Source organism: Venturia canescens, chromosome 3 (genome assembly GCF_019457755.1).
Source record: "Venturia canescens isolate UGA chromosome 3, ASM1945775v1, whole genome shotgun sequence".
Lineage (NCBI taxonomy): Eukaryota > Metazoa > Arthropoda > Insecta > Hymenoptera > Ichneumonidae > Venturia > Venturia canescens.
The window spans coordinates 1125948-1148718 of record NC_057423.1 but is presented as its reverse complement, the minus strand read 5'-3'; the positions used below and the strand labels follow the sequence as shown (position 1 = coordinate 1148718).

At 40.7% G+C, this 22771-nt stretch overlaps 1 protein-coding gene across 1 annotated transcript in view; it reads left to right on the top strand.

The window, feature by feature from the left end:
• LOC122408169 (uncharacterized) overlaps positions 1–22771 on the top strand; it is a 100213-nt gene that overhangs the window by 38285 nt on the left and 39157 nt on the right. The window lies entirely within an intron of this gene.

The following is a 22771-nucleotide window of genomic DNA, read 5'->3' as shown; positions in this document are numbered from 1 at the left end:
TGAAAATCATCACCACAATAGAAGTCAATGGACTCGCAATGTGTTATTTATTGTTTGATGAGTAATTAGTCCATATTAAGGTCAAGCTCAAAATGGAATGGGTCGCTGTTGCCTGGACCCATTGACGCAGGTCGCGTCCCCCTAGTCGCTATACATAATTACGTCACATGAATGAAAATCGATCTGGAACGATGCTAGCGTGCGGATTGAACCAATAGCTCTTCTAATCCACCAGTCTTAGTCTCGTGTATACAATACGCCGGAGGGTTTCTCAATCAAGTTCAAGCTGTACGGGGATAGACGAACGCCCACAGCTACATTGTCCAATGGGAATTTCCAATGAGCTTGTAAACTCTGTATTCCAGGTGTCAAGTTGAATCTTGTGATTTGTGTATAGTTACATTCATGAAGCTCGAGTTCCTGAAAGCAGCTTGATTGCAAGGAGAATTCGAGGCTTGTACGCGCGAGCAAATAATTCAATAACCGTTGGATCGAGGATGAGTAATAAATTTCTGATGGATACGGGAACAATGAGAGCGGATAGATTACAGAATCTTGGAACGAAAAGTCCTCGACTATTTTTTTCTCCGACGCGGCGTTCTTGAGATATTTAGTGACATCCAATCGGCACTTATCTTCGTCGAAGCGCGTCGAAAACTTTTGAGGCGACGAGAAGTGGCTCCGCTTCCTGGAAGGCAGACCTGATTGGCTCTCACTTTCGCATTAATCGATATCCAATCAATCGTAGGTCAGAGAGAGAGAGAAATTCTTCAAGATTTTAATCTCTAAAATTTCGCCATTTTTCAAATTTTCTCCTCGATGATTGTGAATTTTGGAATGTACGGTACACCGGGCACAAGTCATGGCGGACATCTAATTATGTATTGGAATATTTACCAAAGGAGATTGAACACTGAATAATCAGAGAGGGATATTCTAAAGCCATCGTCCTGGAGCTCTCTGGGATTAAACTGAGTCAAGATTGAAACATACCCTGTGGCTTTGACGTATATCCTCCCGAAGCCCATTTATATATGAATACAGCGCATATCGGAGTGCATGCATAGTCATGGTCAATGAATCTCTCGGCGAGCGTGGAAACAGCGATCGATCGATCAAACGATGAATGGAGTGTGCATCATCGAGCCAGTTTTCGCTTCTCTCGATCAAGATGATCCTCTTTATGTCCGACAAACCTGTGCAAGATAAGGAAATTCGCTTTAATGAGAATTAGAAGTGAAGACGAATCTCACGGGTTCATTAATTTCGATTTCTTTTTCCAGTTTCACATGCTTAACACAACAAAAATTAAGCCACCATCTCTAATGGTCCGAAAAATCGACCAGTTTTTCTTCCAAGTGGCAGTCCGCGTCGAGGTTTTTTCTTCGAAATATCGTAACTAGCTCACGTTCTCGGACCTGGGACAAAACCTCTCGTTCTTGGATTAACTTATTATCCTTTGCGTGTAAATGAGGTCTGGAACGATTCCAAGCATTTTCTACGAAGCGTTTTCAAAGAAAGAGATAAAACCCTTTGGCCGCAGTATTCTCCAAGGGCTTTTTTCCACTTCTTTCATCAGCTGCGAAACGCGATGGCAAAAGCGAGTACGCCAAAGTGAACTCTTTAGAGGAATGCATCGCACAATTATTGACAAAAAAGTAAATCCTTCGAGTCTCAAGCGGTTTTGGCGCGTTTTACATTCTTCGGGAACTGACTCGATGATTGTTTTCGAGAAGCTTGAAAAATGACATAATCACTGCGCAAAAGTCACATGATGTATTTCTATTTTCGAATATGAGAAACATTCAATTTTTTGCGACGATTTTTCTGTCTCACGCCTCACGATCCAAACACTTCTGACTCATCCAATTTATTTTGGTGGTCGCGCTCCACGTATGAGTATCGAGAGACGAAAAAAATCTATTTTTTCAAACTCCTCGAGTCTTCGAGAAACGAATAAATAACGCAGAGATTCTCACGAGTAAAATTCCTCTGATTTTTCTACCGAAACTCAAAGGCAGAGCACTTGACAAAATGCGTATATACTCTTGGTCTGCTCGTTTCTTCAGTTCACGTGAGTAATCGGAGCTGAAAAGAAACATTCGACGTCTGTTGCACTTCACTCGGGCTAGAAACGTTGTAGCATCATTAATACAGCTATACGTGTCTCTGAGAGTCCTGATAGTGGCGAGGGCATTACGCTTGTGTGATTTCCAGGAACGTCATCGAGGCTTGAACGAGAATTCTTCAAAGATATATAGAGCGTCACAAAAGTCGAGCTCGACCCTCACAGGATCGATAAAACACACAATTCTCAAGTGAAAAGTTCTCTGGCACTTTCGACTCCGATGCTCCTCCAGCGAGATATTTATTAATTTTACTGACCACCAATCCGCTGCGGTATAAAGCGAAGCGGGGCGTGGTCGATGGGCTCTTGCCATTGGTTGATATTGCTCGATGAATATTTCGCATTAAGAGCATGGATCAGTCGACTAATCTCACCTCGAATTTTCGAAATGAAAATTCTCCGCTGTCGTTTGACTAATCAAAAAAAGGCTCTGTCAGCGGACGCGGAAAGATGGCAGGCAAAAATACGCTGACAGGGGCTTTTTTTATTGATCGAACCGTGTCGAACATATTCAATTTCGAAAATTGCAGCTATCTCTCTCGCACTCACGGTGGCGAGATAGCGATTGCTCCATCACCTTAACGCTCCCTCGCAGGAAGAAACTTTCGAAAACGTTTTTTCTCCGGTATTATATGACGTTTGACTTTTCCAATAGAAAAAAATCATAATAATACGTTGAAAATTCGTGTTTTACACCTTTTCACAGGATTCCCCATCTACCTCTGCGGAGGACGTCATGTACGAGATTTCTATCTCGGTAATACGTCTGGGTTTGTTACATATAGGGAAATAGTGAATGTGCCAAGTGCTTATTCAATACTGACTTCTGCTCGCCCTGTTTCCTCCGCCACACGCTTGGCCTCCCGCGTCCCGTTCTAAGAGTTGGGAAGTTCAGATTGTGGCCTCGACGTTATATGTGCATTAAGAGAGGAAGTAACATAGCATTGAAAACTTGTAGTAAGGAACGTACTCCTTTCCGGTAGCGAATGTTGCACGTATATGGGGGGATGTCCAGGGTGAAGTGGGAGAGCTAAAATGGGTCGTTGAGTTTGTTGGAAAAAATGAAAATTCCTTTTGTATATCGAGAGTTTCTATCTCTGATGTGGGTAAAAATTTGTCTCTCACTTCGTCTCATTTTCTAGTTCCACAGAAAATATAGTGACACGGAGAATGTAGAGATGTAAAATTAGAGAGAGGTTCGAACAGTTCGAACGGAAGTGCTGGTGCGAGATTTCAGTATCGGAGAATCGAAGGGATAGAACAGTTGAAAAGACACGGGATGGCAATGTCTGGGCACATAGTTTAACGCAATAGTTTACTGCATCGACTCGTGCTCGCCAGAGCCAAAGCAAAGGGATCGATTCACGCATACACATGCTCGGGCACATACGAAGCGGAGAACTGCAACTTCCGAATTTACGATATGCCGGGAATCGGAAAGCGCCGACGAATAACACGGCGAAACATCATCGATGTTCGCGGGAGTAGTACATAGACCGATCTTCCCCCGTATCGACCCTTCCGCTTCCTCGAGTGTAACACACGCTCTCCCGCCATGCACTTGTCGAACCCGAATACCAGCCTTGCAGTCGCAAAGCAAAACTCACCCAGAACTGCCACCGAAATCTTGCATGTAGATTCACATGTTGATGGAAACACGTAGACCGAAGAGCACGAGACGAAAATTCACCGTTGAAAACCACAGCTCCATCGATCGTTCCCTCGCACAAAACAAATCCATCATCACATTTCCACACAAACGCTGCTATCGGGTTTCGTCCTTTCTCTAATGAATCACCAGTTCGATTACACTCGAATGATTTTCCACAATGAAAATTCAAACGATGAAATACGAGTCAACTTTTTTAATTATTGTAATAACAAGCATGGAAATTACGACGTAGTTAGTTAAAAACTAAAGAAAAACGTTACAGATTTTCTCATGGTGTACAACAATCGTATCGAGCATGATCTCCCTCTTTGGAGGACGAGGCATGACGTCAATGTTCCAACGCCTGCAGAGCTGGTCGAGTCAGTACTATGTATAATATGTATCATTGAAGAGAAGACGTTTCGTTACACACCATATACTAAAGTGATGGTGCAGTAACGTAAATACCTGTACATAAGCACGTAATAGAGTGTCCGTATACATACAAATATGTGCTGGGGTATATTGTAACCTGCATTGGAACAGTCCTCTCTCTATACATCCTTGGCATCCACTTCGCTAACTGTCCGGAACTCCCCAGTGCGAGTAATACGAATACAGAGACTGTTGTCGAGCACTGCTCCCTTCTACCTTTCTTAACTAAGAGGGGAATGAGAGAAAGAGAGAGAAGAGTGAGAGAGATGAAGATTTACTCTTAATCCTCGCGAATGGGAATGAGAGACGTTCTTGTAGAACTGTTAACAAGACTGCGCCGAGACCTTCACAATTTCTCTTGAGTTTCTCACTTCCTACCAATCTTCATTGCAGCTTTTGACTCCTCTCGCTTCTTGTCCATTCTTTATTCACTTTGAGCTTCCTAATGAATGAGATCCGATTAATTCTTACCATTTTCTCAACATTCTTGTTATTAGGAATTTAATTTTTCGAGGATAGTTTTCGTAGCAGCAGAGAATCAATTAATCGAACCACATTTTGTGAGATTTTTGGAAAAACTATTATTATTAAAACGTGAGTTTCTTTTTGTTTTTGTCTCCCTCATGCATGATTGTCCATTTGGACTCGTATTTTTCGCGCCACGACGGAGGGAATGAGGCGCAGAAAAAAATTGGATTTCGATATCCTAAACCGGAAAGGTTTAGTGTTACGGAGCCATGGAACGACTGGAACACGAGTACGATCTCGACAATCCGGTACCATGAATTACCGATAGGTATACAAACGTAGTCGAGCACACGGCGATTCCGAGCTCTCTCGATCGGCTATTTCTGTGGATCGCGCGCGCGGTCCATATCGGATAGATAACGAACGGGCTTTACGAACATCTCTCGAATAGGAAAGCTCGCCCAAGCCATGGAGATTCGCATCGGCACTTTCTATCCAATCTCTCGTTACTATAACTTCTCTCGTTGTTGTCTCCGGTCTTCTCACGTGATCGTCGGAGCGCAATCTCTCTATCGGTTTCTCGCAGGTACGCTGCTGCAATGACCGAGCGTAAAAGATGCCACGTCGTGCGCTCGTGTTGATCATGTATCTGCTCCAAATATCAGAGTTCCTTGGTATGTCCACAGTCTCGCAGTTGGAGATGTCGACGCTGCCAGAAATTCAGATATAACGAGAGTCGATGGATATTCATTTATTTTATTTATTATGGGTATTTCCATAAAAATTTATCGTTTTATTTGTAGGCTCATGGAATCGGAGTCTCTATTTTGTTTTGTTTTTCATTGAAGAAGATCCTCCTGCCAGACATTCATTGACGAGTTTCTTTCGAGGTTACTGCTTCCTCTGAATTTTCCCGCTTCTTTTATACCCGAACTTTCTCCGACTCATTCAACTTTTCGTGCTTCCTTCTCGTTTCTTCCTTTTTCCTATTTTGGACTTTCCCACTTTTTTCCTCGCTATTATTCTTTGCTCTTTCCCTTTTCCGGATTTTTTCTCCTCCCTTTTTCGGTCTCGTTCTCCGTTCCTCCTCTTTCTGTGTGTTTTTCTTCCATGTTTGTCCTCCCTCTTCGCTTCGATCCCTAACATAGCTATATCGCGATCGAATGGTTACCGTCGTGGTCTCGGGCAGGGAAACGAAGCGAAGCATCGGGCGGTCCGAGAGAGCGGCTCTCGGGAGCAACGAGAATGAGTCGGGTGGGCCCTGGCTCAACATACCACACGGCGTATCCATTCAGACGTATACGTATATATACAGTGAAGTAAGAGGAACAGCAGCAGCAAAGAGTCGAGCCGAGCTCCCCGAGTTCTCGAGGGGGAAAAGAAAGAAGGAGCGAGGCTCTGCGAGTGCGGCTCGTTCTCTCGGGGAACTTCAACATCGTTGTCAGTATAGCTCGGCATCGCGAGGCCGAAGGAGCGATTTATCGAGAGCTCCTTCCTGCCTGAATCGGTTAGAAGCACGAGAAACTCCGCTATCGTGCCCGTGAACATCAAAGTTTTCATAATTCGCTATAGCAGACGTAAAAACAAAAGTACTGCGAGCAGTTGAGTGTGCAATAAAAACAAATGTGCCTTGGGAGTCGTCGGCAAAGGTGGATAATGCCGATTAATTGATTCAGCGATGATCGCAAGCGTACTATCAACGAGTTTTTCGCTCTCCCCGTGTACGTGTCTCGGTTTGTTTTGACCAAAGTCACATTTTCTTCATCCTATTTTCGAGCATACAGAAACGTTGAGGATCGCATGCGTTGCAGGTAGAAAAGGGGGAAGGGTAAAAAACGAGTGAAAATGGAAAAAGAAGGCGCGCGAGAGCCGGCCAGAGATCGGGAGACCGGTAGCGACGACGTCATCGACATTCTTCCCGCGTGTCCGGCTCCACAAAACTTCTCCGGTTGTCGCCGGATTCTATACAATCGGTTCTTTTCGTCGACGTGATACAAAACGAGTGACCAAAGCTCCCTCTACTTTTCGATCTTTCTCGCCTCCTCTCTCTTTCTCTATAAAGCTTTATCTCACTCGTTTTCTCGGACCGTTCCTGGCCGCGCAAAACTCGCGCTCGCGTGGTCGCCATCGTTTTCTCCCGTGGCTTCCACTTCGCACACGTCCACTCTTCCCATATACATGCACATATATGTTTATGCACATATATAAATATATGTATACAGGAGTGATAGAAGCGCGATCGTCAGTCTGAAATAGCCATCCTAACCGAGATACGCTGTGGCTACCAACCGTAATTCCCCGGACGCGCTTTATGCGCGTCAGCGAGAGAGAAAGACCGATCGAAAGAGGAAAAGAGAGAGGGAGAGAGAAAGGGCCAAATGTCTAATCGAGGTCTGCTCTGCTTCCCTCTGTTCAGCGGCTACCGGTCGTTCGTTTTCCACAGTCCTTACAGAGCTCATCTGATCGTTTCAATACCGGATGAACCGGACGCGCGCACACATCGAATCTAACAGAGACAGAAAGCATCCGATTCCATCTCCTCTACCTTGATCAGTTTGCTTCAACGGCCTCCACACGTTTTCCTCGCTCTGTCAACTCCGTATAACGATCTATTTTTATAGATTTTTTTTCATGGCTAGTAGCAGTACATGGATATTTTCGTATATAGTGATATGACAGCTCGCGTTAAGGCGGATACGAGAATAGATATTTGTGCATGTGCAGTCCGTACGCCATTTTCGACGGAAACGATCGAGCCCGCGTGCACGCGGCTTCCGCTTTTGTCAATCAAATTGATCGATTCCACTTGACTCCATAGACCGATAAACCGAATATTTTGGTACGCTATTTCTGCGGCTCCTGATTCGTCATTGCTTTCTCACTCTATTTTCAAGCCTCATTTCAATATCGGCTTTAACGTTTTAGGGCAAAAAATATTCGGTCCGAGAATTATCGATGGCGCAGGGGTGCTCTTCACGCATGTACGGTTCCGGAGCAATTCGGGATTGAGCTTTATAACGTCAATAGAGTAGACGTAACCGAATTTGTCCAATATTATGACTGATTCACTCGATAAATTTTATTTAGCTTTCCAACCGCAAGACTTTATTACGACGCTCTTGAACCGAACGAATAACACAAGGAATTACGCAACGTCAATAATACCGAGGTGCGTATTTTACGGTGGAAAAATATATTGGCGAGTGAGCGTAAGTGAGTCAAGGAATTGTCAGGTGTTTTTTTTATACGCGCGAGGCCACTAAACTTGCGTGTTGGAAATAATGGCGTTTTGTCCCGGACAGTGCTTCGGAATGATTCACCAAATGTGTTATTAGTCCGGTGACAAAAGAGACAACCTTCTCCGGGAATCTTTCTCAAAAGCTCTATTTTGTTGGCCAAAAAATCGATGGACCTTTCGCACGACTCCACCGGTTGGTTCCTTCATGAGTCATATGAATGTTTTTGTTCAAATATGAGGATGGTGCAAGAGTGCAACGAGGCAGTAAACACTCGCGGAACACAGCATTTCCCGGATTATTTCGAATCCCGGATTTGGGCCGGAACTCGAGAGTCTGCGAAAGGCCAGCCTCGGAAGGTTGCAGCAACGAGAGCAAAATCTTTGTCCCTTTGTCGAATTTCATGCTGGTAATACGTGGACTTTGCACGTTTTCGACAAAACCGAGTAATTTTCGAGGTCCTAATGGTAGGATCATGATACGACGAGCAAACGGATGATAAAATTGCCCGAGGTCGTGTCAGAGTCTCCGAAAGGACATAGAATTCCTCGAGGCTGTAATGGGGTCGCAGAAAGGCCATGCGATGCATCGACGGAGTATGAATAAGCTCGCAATAAGCACGTCGAATTCACCAATGTCATAAAAAGGTCATAATATCGATAAGGCATTCACCCACGCTATCTCAAAGGTCAAAAAAGTCCATAATATTCTATAAAGTTATCATGAACACGTGACGAATTTTAAAAACGGAAGAGCCACCGGAAAATAAGTAACGAATCTTCCAGCTCGCCTGCTGCCAGCTTCTCTCAACGGAATTCCACGACGTTCTGGCTCTGCCTGTACGTTCGAGAGTCTCAGAGCCCGGGAATGAATGCGACACGAGAGGAGAGATGACCTGAGAGGTTGACCGTGAATGTATATACCTTGCGCGACCACATAATGTCGTAACTTTGATCTCTCTTTCTCTCTCGCTCTTTCTCTTCCTCCGGGCTCTCACACACGTTTGTCTGCCTATGTGTTATCGAAACTGCGAGAATTCTCGAAACGACGTCAAGATCCACATATATGTACAGACTTATATATCGATCTTGGACCATACCTTGCTGGATGCTGCGCAAAGATGCGTGAGTAACGTGCTACTCCCTACGCAATTCGAGTCTGAAATAACGTTTCAGGAGTTTATGAGATTTCCGAGCTTTTTTTATAACGTAATATAAAATAATGCTTTTCGAAGGAATTCCGTTCAGTTGAAAGAAAGACGCATGGAACGAAGCTTGTAGAATATTCATTTCTCACCATGCTTCGGAATGGTGAGAAACCGGAAACGAGCTTTGTGCTTTTGTTCGAAATTGCTGTGAGTATGTAAAGTCGAACTGTTGTTTTTCATTCGGCCTGAACGAAGGAAAGGAAATTCGAAAAACCTTTCGTACCCCTTCATATGCTTCTCGCGCTGTCAAGAACAAAAATGAGAATATTTCAGGATTGTTTGCTTTTTAATTGTAACTGTTGCTCGAACTGTGAGAGAGAAAAAATGGTACGAGGCGATTTTTCATTTCGGTTCACTGAACTGTATTATTCCATCGTTGTACACGCAGTTATCGTTGACGTTCCATGTATGTGGCAGGTGAAGTGGGAACATCGAGAGCATGAAAAAAGCAGATTAGCTCGATCCCTTTCCTCTCGTTCTCCCGCTCATGAATCGAGATGGCCAATCGAACTACGGAAATGAATGAAAAATATGGAAGTACACGAATATTTATAAAAATATGAAAAACCCAGATTCATGGCGAAATATACGAAATTGCTACGAAACCTATTTCCGGATCACTCGTTGACCTTTCACTCCCGATATCGAGCATGCATTAAAACTCTAAATTTTCAATCAATCTATGAAAACCTAACGAAAGGTGAAATTTCGTGTAGTTTTATTCTTCGTAAAATAAAAAAGTCGATACTTTTTTATTCATACTTCGATACTTTTTTAATAAAAAAGTCGATACTTTTTTATTTTACTACCACTAATGATGTATAATATTTCAATCATTCGATGTTCGGTTCTTTCATTTTTAACCTTCGAACGAAGCTCAAACCATAACAACAACAACAATTAGACTTTCTTTTGAGGAAAAATACTTCTGGTTGCATCATTTTGTTTGGATTTCGTTTGGAGGTAGAAAGTCGAACGGAATATATTTTCAATGTCCATATATCCAAAGGAACGTACACCGTAATTTACGTGGGACATCGAATTGGCATGAAAGAATGCATTTCGCTGGCTTTCCTAGTAATATTTCGGTGCAACAAGAATGCATTTATATGGGTCTATTTACATTATTTCGTGGAATGGATTTTCTCAATAAATTTTGTATCGGAATGAAAAAGTAAGAAAACTCGCAGATTCCCTTACAAGTTTCAGTGACAAATTTCGGTATGTCTTCGGTATGTATTCGACATTTATACGAATGAAATAGAGAGCTGTACATATCTATGTCGCAATATACACGTTTCATTGTCCCTGCACCGGAGTGAATTTTATTGAAACGATCTGCGAATGGATAGAGGATTTCCGTCTCTAGGGAGAGTGGAGAGGATGGTCCACTCTCGAGACCCTTGACGATTCATTTGTTCGGCAAAGCCTCACCATCAAATTAAGTGGCTATCTATGCGAGTGTTTTTTCACCATGCACAAAAAGTTTGTTGGTATCACACAATCTACATGGAGAGAAAAAATAGTAAGAATTACTACGTCCCCATGGTGTCAGGGTTCTATATCGCCCATTTTGGAAGTTTTTACCAAAGACACTGTAACTTGCAAGTCAATTCCGAATAAAAACTTTTGAATTGCGTATTTTGCTCCGACAGAGATTCAAACTGTCCTATTTTTTGCTAGGAAACATTGTAAAATTTATATTGACTCGATGATGAACTGTAAAGTATAATTATTAATGCAGTTTTGCTATGATTGGTACTGTTTTCACAATCGGAATCTACAGTTGAAAACATAGTCAAATTTGAGGAGGTCAAACACGAGAATCGATGATTCGCCAAAGTGTTTAGAAATTTACTATGATCCATAACAGAATTTCATTCGTGCTTGTAAGATCGATGTGTAGTACATTTGTTTTGGCATGACACATCAATTTTCATCGAGTTCTTACTTCACAAAAAATCACTATATATGTTTGTAAGAATTAATAAATATTGTGACATAGAACCCTATTCCTATGGCATCATTGTAGTTTTTACTGGAATTTTCTCTTCGTGTAATAGACGCTTTCATGATTAGATCTCGAATAATAAATGTTGAGCTCCACTCAATAGAAATTTGTTGATGGATCTGCTCTGTCGAATGAAAAATTCCTCGGTATTGGTGTTTATCCAATGAAAAATGATTGTCCTTCTGCTGAAAACGGATTCGGAAATTCATTATTTTGTGCGTCACAGTCTTTCATTGTTTTTGGCAGCCGACTGCTTCGTTTGGAATTTCTTTTGCATCTTTTTTCAATGGGAATACCGTTGACGATTGAAAAAAAGGAACGAAGTTAAGGCGAATCGACTCTCAATGCGATACATAAAAATATCGGTTGCGTGCTGTTGCGCGATGGCAAATTGGAACGAAGCGTTACCACTTTTGTTTACGTCACAATCACGTTCGCTGGAATTTCGAACGCACACACGAGTGTATGGAACTCGGAATATATACGATGTGAACGTGGCTGTTCGGCGTTGTTGAAAATCCACGAAAGCAAGAGAGAGAGAGAGAGAGAGAGACTGAAAGAAATGGAGCGGGAATGGGAACGAAACGAGCAAAGGAGGGACAGAAAAAAACAAGTTCACCCACTGTAAAAACCAAACGGTACGCCCAACAATTTCTGATCAGGACAAACGTACGCGAAACAGAAATTCTTAAACGTCCAGATGTCAGCTGGTCGTAAAACACGTTTGAGCACACTGATAAGAAACCGCCTTTTCTCGAAACGTCACATTCAAGGCCATTCAAGCTGCAAACAACGTAAAAAAACTTTTTTTCTGGATAAAAAACCTTACTTTTGAAAACCGATTTGAACTCGCAGATAACTCATTCGTTATTGATACAAAAAAAAATAAGAGATATTTGTTTCCCTATTATTGTCCAGTCAAATTATTTTCAAACATAAAAAGTTTGTCAAAAAAGTCGAATTCTCCAATTCTAACATGTCAAAATATTCTTCAACGTTTCAACATTTTTCGAGAAAACCGAATTGTTTACATTTTAATATCCCAAGAAGTTTAGCTCAGTAATGAAGAATTTATGCTAGCATACATAAACTGAAACGATAATCGCTTGTTATGGACATTTTTAGTGAGAGGTTCAGCTCTGTGAACCCGATAATCAGTGAGTGGGTGGATGTTGGGTACTTCAATCGTGGTCTCATGTCCACGCTTTGTCGTTACACAACGTTAACTTCCACACACCAATATTTCATCGTGTATATAGATTAATGTATTGGTATAAGGTTTCCACTGACGCTCGTTTCGCTCCGGTTTTCCAGCGAAGGTTCAGAAACCACGAGAGGTTCGCTGAAGCTCGCCAGCAAAATCATAATTAAGTGACGCGTGTACATGCATTATACGAGGGACCGGGGACAAACGTAACGTGAAAACGAGTTATCTCACTTTTCGGAAATATCGGAAATAGCCGGTTACTTGATTAAACTTCAGTTCGCTGATATTAATGAAAAATTAAGTTAATTTACCTTCTAACAATTCCAATAAATTCCTCCATTTTTATAACTTTTATTTTAACAAAGAATAAATTCCATCCAGATATCCAATAAAATAAAATCAAAATCGAATCTGCTGATTGGTTAAGGGGTCTACCCTAATTAGACGAGCAAAAAGACGATTTTCACGAACTTTTTTGACCGGTATAAATTATAAATATGGATATAAAAAGTGTTAGGCCTAAAAAATACACTTTTAAAATACACAATTTTTTTTATTTTAGTTCTCGTACAGAAAAACGGGTGAGAAGACAGGTCCACAAAAAAGATGGGTATGCGTTGTTGATAAAATCTCTGGAATCTCTGGATCGGGGGAAGAAAATAAAAATGGTTTTGGATTCAATAGGTAATTGGCTACAACGTGTATCATACGATTTTCGATTTTTTTTTATTTGAAAAATGATAAAATGGCGGCCATTTTTCGAAAAAGCACGTTTTTTTTCATCAACAACCAAGTAAAAGTCGCTCAAGAGTACACTTAGATTGCTCAGATCTTGATAAAATTTTCATACGATACTTTTAAATGTGTATATTTTTGAAAAATGCAATTACAAAAAATCGATTTTTTGAAAATTCTCATTAGGGTAGACCCCTTAAACAGGAAAGCGGAAGTAACCCAATTTTTTTGCTCGCACATGTAAACGCGAATTGCAGCGTATCTCGCGTTCTCACTTGGATGCGTTTTGATGAGAGCTCAACGTGTTACTTTTGTCTCCAGTCTGCGAGAGCTTAATATATGACGAGTCGTAGGTGTGAAGCTGGCGTGCGGGAGACACGGAGCGTAAATCTATCATCACCTCGATTGTATCTCATACCAAAACTCTTTTGATCAACCCTTTTGATATTTATGTGTACTCGTGTCCATGGATGGGTAAATCGAATGAAAGGATTTCCGAGGCCGAGTACGATTACAGCGATGATTGGCAACGCGGTATCCCGGACCTCGAATTAAACTCCTCCGCAGGGCGAATAACGTTTTCAAATTGGAGTATCAACGTGTGTGCGTACATGACGTGGATACGCATTATGGAATGAGAGAAAATTTGTTGATCCGTAGGGCATTTAGCGCATTGTGCAGCACAAGACCAACGTGAATGTTTGATCTTCGTGATCGGTTACGAAAAGCGATTTAACGAAATGCGATTGGCATAGAAGGCTTCGAAAATATCATTTTGAAAATGTTGGGGAAATACTGCATTTTATCTCTGAATTATTTGGTGGTAAATGATCGGAGTTTATGACACGAGGAGCGAAAATTCTCGATTATTAATTAATCCTCCTACAGTGTAAAATTCGAAATACATGAAAATTAGTTCATCGTTAAATAGAAAGAGGCTGAATTGAGAAGAAAAGGAATCGAGAAAAAATGTTGAAATAATTGGGTATTGGAATTGAAACAAACGAGATAAAAATTTCGCCAGGAAATGCTGGCTCACGTATATGCATCGATCTGTCAGTTGCGAGTGAAATCTCACGAGAAATCAGCTTAACCCAGTTCACTAGGACGACAGTGATATCTTGACTGCAATAATGTCACAGAGGCGTGACTTTATACTCACGCACGTACGCACGCACCTTGCGTCACACGAGTATGTGGTATATTTACGATATCGATATCCCGGACGTGTTTGTAGGTGGAAAATAGAAAATCGAATCTATGCGTCTATCTATAGCTTTGTATTGAAAAGTTTGCTGTATTAAAGTGAGAGAAAGGGGAGGAAAATGGTGGGCAAACGTGGCAATGGTATATAGATAATATGCAATATCCCTGATCGACCTCTGTGTGAAACTCGATATTCGATACGAAACTTCATACCCTTTCACAGAGGAGCAATTCGCGAAATTTCTCCATCTCGTTCTCGCATCCTTTTCATTATGCAGAGGTGTCAAAATTCACAGCTCTCTTTTCCTTTATTCTCTTCAATTAATAAACGAATCTCCTAAAAATAGCACATTTTTCGAGGTCATTTTTCTCTTTGAATATAAAAATACGATTTCTTTTTCACGATGAAATAGACTCCGCGTTAAATTAGCAACGAAGATTCCATTTACTGCTATTTTCAGTTTTCGAAACCAGAGGATCCAATCTGTCAACTAAATTTATCAATGAATTTGCACCTTTATTAATATCCACGCTCGCATTTTCTCTTTCTATTCCGTGTCCGTTTCATGATTTCTGCACCGTCATCTGGCTCGATTCCTCCGCTCCCAGGAGGATTTAAGCCGTACAACTATGAGAACCGAAGAGGCGTGTTTCGAACGTGCGAGGTTTAATTAATTAATTATGAGCTACATGCTGGATCCTTACTCGCTGCTGTATGAAGTACAGAATAATGGACGATCTTATTACGGACATATTTGGAACTATTATTCAACAATCAATTACAAGAAAAATCAGCGCACTTGGTTCGTTTACAAAGGAATATCTCATGGACAATAGAACCAAGAAAATCTCGTTTCTTATCTGGAATTTCTCGTTTTCAGAGAAGACTCGAAAGAAAAATCTTCAATTTCAAACGTGAGCACATTGAATTTAATATGGAAAACATTACTTTGAGCATCGTGTGCCTTTCCAGTATACTTCAGCAGCTCGGTGTGCTCCTTTATAATATATGAGGATTCTCATATATATCTTCATGACGAAAACGTTTATTCGAATATTGAAAATTCAAGGAAAGTGGCAGAGCATTCACGCGCAGTTTTCGTCACAGAAAATGTGAATTCTCGTGTGAATATGTTCTCTTTTTTTCACTGAAGCACGTCAAGTATACAGCTCGCTTTACGCTTGCTTGCATAACATTAGAGCACATAAGTGTACGCGAAACGTTACGCCAAGTTCATAGAACTCGGATTATTTCTTTTATTTTTTATTTTTTTTTTTTCACACTAGTTCGTGCTGTATTATTCTTGAGTATATACGGAGTGCTGAACTAGATGAACTCCGTGCAAGCTCAACAAACAGCGTGGATACATGTATGCTTCACGATTATCTTTTCCTTATGTGAATCCTTGTGTTTGTGTTGTATACATATTTGTCGATGGAAAAAAATGAGCGGAAGAAAAATAGGAATAAAAAGCGCCGATTACGCTTTTGTGCAACCGGTGTATTTCGAACCCTGGTTCTTACAAAGTTATTCCTTCCATGTTCGCTCCTCGCGACGTAGAGGATGATCCAAAAAGAATTTGCGACTCCGAGGGAGTCCCTGGATCGTGAAATTCCGGAAAGAAAAGTCCTTGGCTCTTGTCTCTCGGTGTCTCCGTTCCGGAGTTTTTCGTCAATCAGCCGCAGCCGATCGGAAGAATCGTGACGGAACGGCCACGTCTCCAACCGACATGTGGCGGATTGACGCAACGCAATGAAGTCTTCCACTTCAATTAATGCGCATCTTCGGATCGACGCGTAGCAGCAAAATACTGCAAAACACTTTTCCCCTCAGAATTTTTCGACTCATTTTACTTTTGCTCGGTTGCAGTGAAATTTCTGAGGGAACCTGTATATTTATTTATAGAACAGTCTTGAGAGCCACGTCTTCACCACTCCCCCGAGAATCCGCGCGCATATTGTTCGCGTAATTGCAGCGAGTCCACGCGGGCGTGGATCCCTGAACAGAGAGAATGCGCTCTGTGGTATGTGTATACACAAGTACGTATTATGTATGTAAATACGGTCGGATATATTAATATAAACATAATTCGAGCTCGGTGCATAATTTGCATTGAATTTGAAGGATTTTTCGAGAGGAAAAAACTTAAGGTATTATCCGAGTTGTACTCGGACACGTTGCCTGTTCCGGTGATACACAAAGTGAGGTGGCTTGAAAAAATGAAATTTACAGGTGGGAAAATGTTAATTCCGATGATTCATCATTTTCTTGTCGCAAATTTAAAAACGATCTGGCCACCAGGCTTTCGAATATTTCCCAAAGAAGTACTCCGATCTATCATCATTTTTTGTACCTCGGAGTTGAAGAAAAAAGTGTGCCGTACCGCAGGGAGACATACCATAACTTTTGTATACCATCCCCCTCAACTTGGCGCGAGGGAGAGTAAGATAAAGCGATCCTATGCTGCAACCTCTCTCCTTGCCTTGCCTCGCCGCGCCTCTTTTTCTCTCGCCCGACTTTCCGCTTCTCTCTCCTTTCTCTTTTGTCACTTGGAACTGCCAAAGTTGTAAACTAGGATCCCCCCTCGTAGCTTGGAACTTTCAACCCTGTCGTCGCGAGCCAAAATTGTCTCTACATCAGACTAAAGCGCACACGAGTTTCTCTCCATCTCCTTATCCTTGCTCTCAGTCAGCTCTAGCCAACGGTATTTATCACCATCCGGAAGGTCGATCTCCCGCAGCCCCTTAAAACGTATGTTGACATCTCACGTTTTGGTTGTTCCAACAATCAACGACCGTACTTCCCTCCAATTGAAATTAGATCGGACCGATCATTGGAGGCGGAACGAAAGTTTCGTATTTCCGATTTATTCTGAACACATTTTCAGTTCATTTGGAAGATTCGGTTTTCAAAGATAAAAATGAAAGCTGAAAAAAAAGGATCAGCGATCTCGAAATCAAAACCTCGGAACTGACGACGCGAATGCATTGATTCAGAATAAATGTTATAAAAAGAACGGTAAAGGAACAATGTCAAAAGGTTTTTAGCTGCTCGAAGGGTTCCTTTTGTTGATATAAAAATGAGGAAGAAAAAACACACGGCAGACAGATGATTGCACAGGTAGATACTCCGGATGAGGGTCACATTTTTTTTTCAACGAGTATGTCTCGTCATAATTGGAGCAGAAATAACTCGAGCAATTGCAGATAGATATCTATATAAAGACACAAAATACGCAACAGAAAATGTTCTCCTGACGATTCGTAGACATTTGGGGGGGGGAAAAAAAAAACATGAAACGTAAATGTAAAAATGGTTGTACAGAAACAAAACGATAAGACTCGTTTCATGTTTCAACTCGTATTGTTATTGTGTACTACCTTTACAGAAAGTGGGCTCGTGTTAAGCACGTCTCGTCTTATCTCGATACTTGGTTGAGAAATATTCTTGGCTTATCAGTTTATACGTAGTTACGGTACCGTTATAAGAGAAAGAGCGAGAGTTAGTCGCGATCGTATAACTCTCGCGTTCGTCGCTCATTTCATACCAACACGAGCTGTCTCCTTTTCGTGGACGAATAATTATTATACGTTTATCCATACACATGTAAGGATCTAAATATATTCGAATGTCGTGGTCTTCTGTATAATGGTAGACGAGAGCGTTTTGTGATTGTTCCCCAGTGAGCACTTGCCCTAACAATCCCATTTAACGTCATCTCGCTCCACACTTTAGTGCATCACGGTCCACCTCTCACAGGTACTTCATTCCAGATATTATCCGCTGGCCTTTCATATCCAATATTCATCTATGGAATTCCATTAAATAACGTTAATCCATAATATCGCGTTGTTTATTAAATATTCACGGAACTAAAGAGATTCCAATATTGTTCGTTTCAATGGCTTCGTGGCTGAGCGTATTTTTAAATAATTAAATTTTCTGCATTAAAATACTATGAGATCCGTGAATTTTTACGATTAACAGATATTGATTTTAAAGAGAAGTGAAATTTTCGAAAATTTAGCCTCTCGAAACTTAAGGTAGATCATGCCCGTGGAATCGTATTTTATGAGTGTCTAAATTGGATCGATTTTTATTCCCTAATTAAAGATATAATCACTTCAAATTAATGTCAGAGTTATTAATTCGAAATTATAAATTAATTTTTTCAACTTATCTTTTGGCGAATGAAATTACAAGCCATCGATTAATCGGGGATCCATCACTGACTGAACCCGAAATTTCATTCGTCCCTGGCGAAAATACTACAGTTTTTTATGTAAAAATCGCACTGGAGAGCGCAAAGGGAAAACACAACGGGAAATGGATCAAGAAAAAAGTATTGATAAAACGACACAAGGCTATGACAGGAATGAGCCATATAACCCTGTGTATTTTTCTTCATATTTAAATACTTTTATCTCAATAACCAATAAGACGAAGCCTTTAAAGTTTGATATGCGTGTCAGTCGACTACCCATTCAAACTCTGTGTAAATTTCAAGACTCTTAATAAAATTGCTTCATGCATGAACTACCTTAAGAATTAGGCTTTGGAGCATGAATTTCATGAACGTCGTTTTATACCATTGCAAGTGTATCGTCGTAGTGGTACGAATGGATAGAATTTTTAGAGATTCTAATGAAATATAAGTAGACAAGCAATCAGTCGTAGGAACTCGTCCGTTTTATTTTTGTTTTTTATTTTCTCGTCACGCGTTGAATTTAGTTATATTTGAATATATTTTGTCAGGGATTTTTGCCTCTGTCAATAAAAAGCGGGATTTCATTGGAAAAAGCAATACATACTCGATTTTACTGATGCATGAGAAGGATTCAGACCGTGTGACCAGAGAATCGAGGGAATAACGATTGTCCGAGATTTGCATAAAATTCCATATACAACGAGACTCTTTAGCGTTCATCCTCCTACGAACGCTTGAATATTCGTCGACCGGAATGCAGGGTAAAAAATACTGTGCACTTCAATTCGCTTCGTATCTATTGACACAAAGTTTATTATTCGCACGGGGGTGTGAGTACGTGAAACGATAACAATTTTTTTTTTCTAAATCCAACATTTATATTGTGTCATATTTAAGAAAAAAAACTGTTCCAAATTTATGTTGATTCGTTCGAATGAAACGAAAGCTCTTCATATTTTTCTGGTTATATTTTCGTATAAAAAACCTCCCTGCCTGCCATCGCTAGAATTAACCTTTTTTAAATTTCATTGAAACCATGGTCTCGAGTCTCATTTTCATTCGCTGAGCTTCCGCTATGAAATTTCCATAATCGATATACGGAAACGATCGTGTTTTTATCGTCATTGGAGTTTCGACATCGTATCCGTACGTTTTTTTCCAGAGATGCATTCGTTTTTTTCACCTCCGTTCGATACCATACGAAAAGAGGGTTTTTTCCCCTTCTCCATATCCAAACACCCCACGTAGCCTCGAAATTGTTCACGAGTGACCCACATATGAGCACCATACCAGATATGAGAGAATAATACTCGCCCAATCGTTATCTATCGTAGTGAGTCTCATTCGGCCTATCTTCTCATGAATCACTTTTACCCTCTCTTATCCTCTTCCTCTCTCTCTCTCTCGCTCCACTCTTCTGCACACCACAAATATTGCCTCGATATATCATGCCTGTGGTTCGTTAACTGGAATACCACTTTGAGCGATTAATCGATGAGATAATGCACTTTCTGTCATCAATCTTGTGTCGCCACTCGTTACGCAATTTAGTCACGGTTTCATTTGATCCTAACGCTCAGTTGAGGAATCAACTATAATTATATTTCCTCCTGCACTTTTAAAAAGCTAACGAGGAGGGGAACGAAATTTCTTTCATTTCTCTTCGACATCGCAATTTTTTGAAAGATTTGACAGTTTTGTGAATTTCGAGGAAGTAACTGGTAAAAATTATGATTCTCGGTTAAAATGCAAGCGTGATTGCATACCAATTTTCTGCTCAATTAAGTTCGAACGAAGGTCGAATCTTCGCCGTAGAGTGACAAGATATAAGTCACACGCCCACGCAACTCTCGGCAAGAAACTTTGAGAGATTTTTCTCAATTAGCTAGTTCTCATCTCTCTCAGTCCGAAGATTTTTTTCTTCTAGCTTTTTCGTTAATGAAGAGGCGAACGGAACGATTCGGTGACCGGAATCTCTCATCAACGGGACTTTCAATCATTTTTTACTTCTTCACAGACTCGTAGAGTGGAAGAATTAGTCAAGAGGAAAATTACTTAATTTCTCAAATGCTAAAATTGTGCATATATTACGGCAGATCGAATAAAAAATAATAAACTTGTGAGTTATTCAGAAACATATTTTAATTGATATCGAAGCTCCGCGTTCTCATGAGTTTTATTGTTTCAGGCTTTCTACAACGTGCTTGAATTCTATAATGCTCTACTTTCATATTTGTCGAATGAAACAGATGAATTTTACTATAAACTTCATTATTTCTTGGCTCGAATACGTTTGAACGTATTTTTTTCATCGCGCACCTGCTTGATTGTTTTTTTACATTCGTCATAATCTTCGTAGATAAAAAAGTGATCTACGAGAAAATGGGCTAAAGCGTTTATCGAGTAAGAAATGTTTCCGTTACCTGAATTGGGAATGAAAAAAATATATTCTTATGTGAAATTTACACATGTACGCGGGTATATAAGATAATACGTGTGTACATAAAATGCATGTTCTCAGAGAATAAGTTTGTGTTTGAAATTCTGAGAACTGTTTCCGTTGATTTTTTTTTATTTTTTATTTTTTTTTTTTATTTGGTTGTTGCATTTTATATTCGCTATAAATGTTCTTGGTTCTCTCACTCCCTCGCAGTTTACATTCGTCTTTACACCTGCTGAAACCTGCATCTCTCCCCGGCGGCTCGTGTTTTTTTCTCGTATTCTCTCGCCTTTTCTGTTTGTACACCGTTTCCCTTGTATTATCGCGTCGGACTTATTCTTCGGTTAGTTCGAATTTTGTACCACCCGAGAAATAGAGGATTCTTCAAAAAAAGTATGTATACGTGACGAAGTCCCAGGGTGCTGACGCCGCCCAGATTATCAATCATTTTCGAATATCGCATCTGCGCGCGGAGGCTGGTAGACATCTTTTTTTCCAAGGACGTTTCGTCTCGGAATCTCGTGCTTAAAGAATCTCGAAATCCTGGATGTGATTTTTGAGTCAGCCTATAGGAAGACGTCGGGCTTGCGGGGACGAAAGGGCCGCGATTTTATTGGTTGACCTACAATTCCCTTGGCGCATTTGCTATTTCGCTCTCTGCTCGCACGACGACGGAGTGTAGGCACCGTAAACCGTACAAACGGATACCATACACGTATAAACGAGCGGGGAACTTGTGCCGATGCCCCACAAATGTTGAAAGCTTTGAAAATTGAAAAAAAATACTGAATAACAACAATGAGTAAATTAATGGTGATGAACACGGTTGTTATCGTGGAATTCTGCTTTTATTTAACTTATTTTACGTTGGAAGTTTTATCATCTATTTTCGCAATATTGCGAGCAGTGCCACGAGATCGAGCCAATATGGTAGATGCAATTTCGAGCCCTTCTGTTTTGCATATGCATCAAGCGAACTGTAAAACGAGAGACTTCCGATATGATCTCGTTTGGCCGGATGTTGCGACCAGAATCAACATGTACCTCTGACATTTTTATAAATTTTTTTATTCCGGGCCTTGGCAAATAATAATTTGTATATAGCCACGTGCAAATTGCAGTGAATAGAATCGAAACGCTCTCCCGTGATTCAATCGATACCAATAAATAATATGACGCACAAAAATCGTTGAGCGATCAATCTTGAATCGAAATTCTCGTCACGTAATTCCAGCAGGTTCGAAAGAAAAAGAAATCTATTCAGTTTGCTCTTAAAATATTTCGCTATTAAATAAATGCCAGAGGGAATCTATTTGACTGGCATTCACGATATTGCTTGCTTCAGAGAATTGCAAATCTTCGAGGCATTCAAAGGCCCCCTAAAGCTCCACAGTACTGAAGTATCCTCCTGGAATTGTAAAGTGACGAAAAATCTTTCGGAGGACCCAAGTTACGGGGGCCCTGCGCTCGAGTCCAGGCAAACGTCCGGACGATACAGCGACGTTTCCAAAAGTATATTTTGACGTTTATATACGAAAGGAAACATCGGTGAATGGGGAATGAATGGGGAGAGACATGAAAATAGGACAGAGGATTCACTGGAGTAAAAGAAATTCGGATTGAACGAAATTACGGTGGATGAATCGTAAAACGTACAACTGAGTAAAGAATCGTGGTCTCATTACTCGTTTTGCCCTCTCTAAGGATACATTTGTTACTTTACCGCTTTATCTGCGCGGAGAACTCGTTCTCTTTTTCCTTTTTGCCTTCGTTTTTTTCCCTTATTCGTATAGTGCTTTATGCTAGCGCTCACTTTTTCACGAGCATATTCATTCGTCC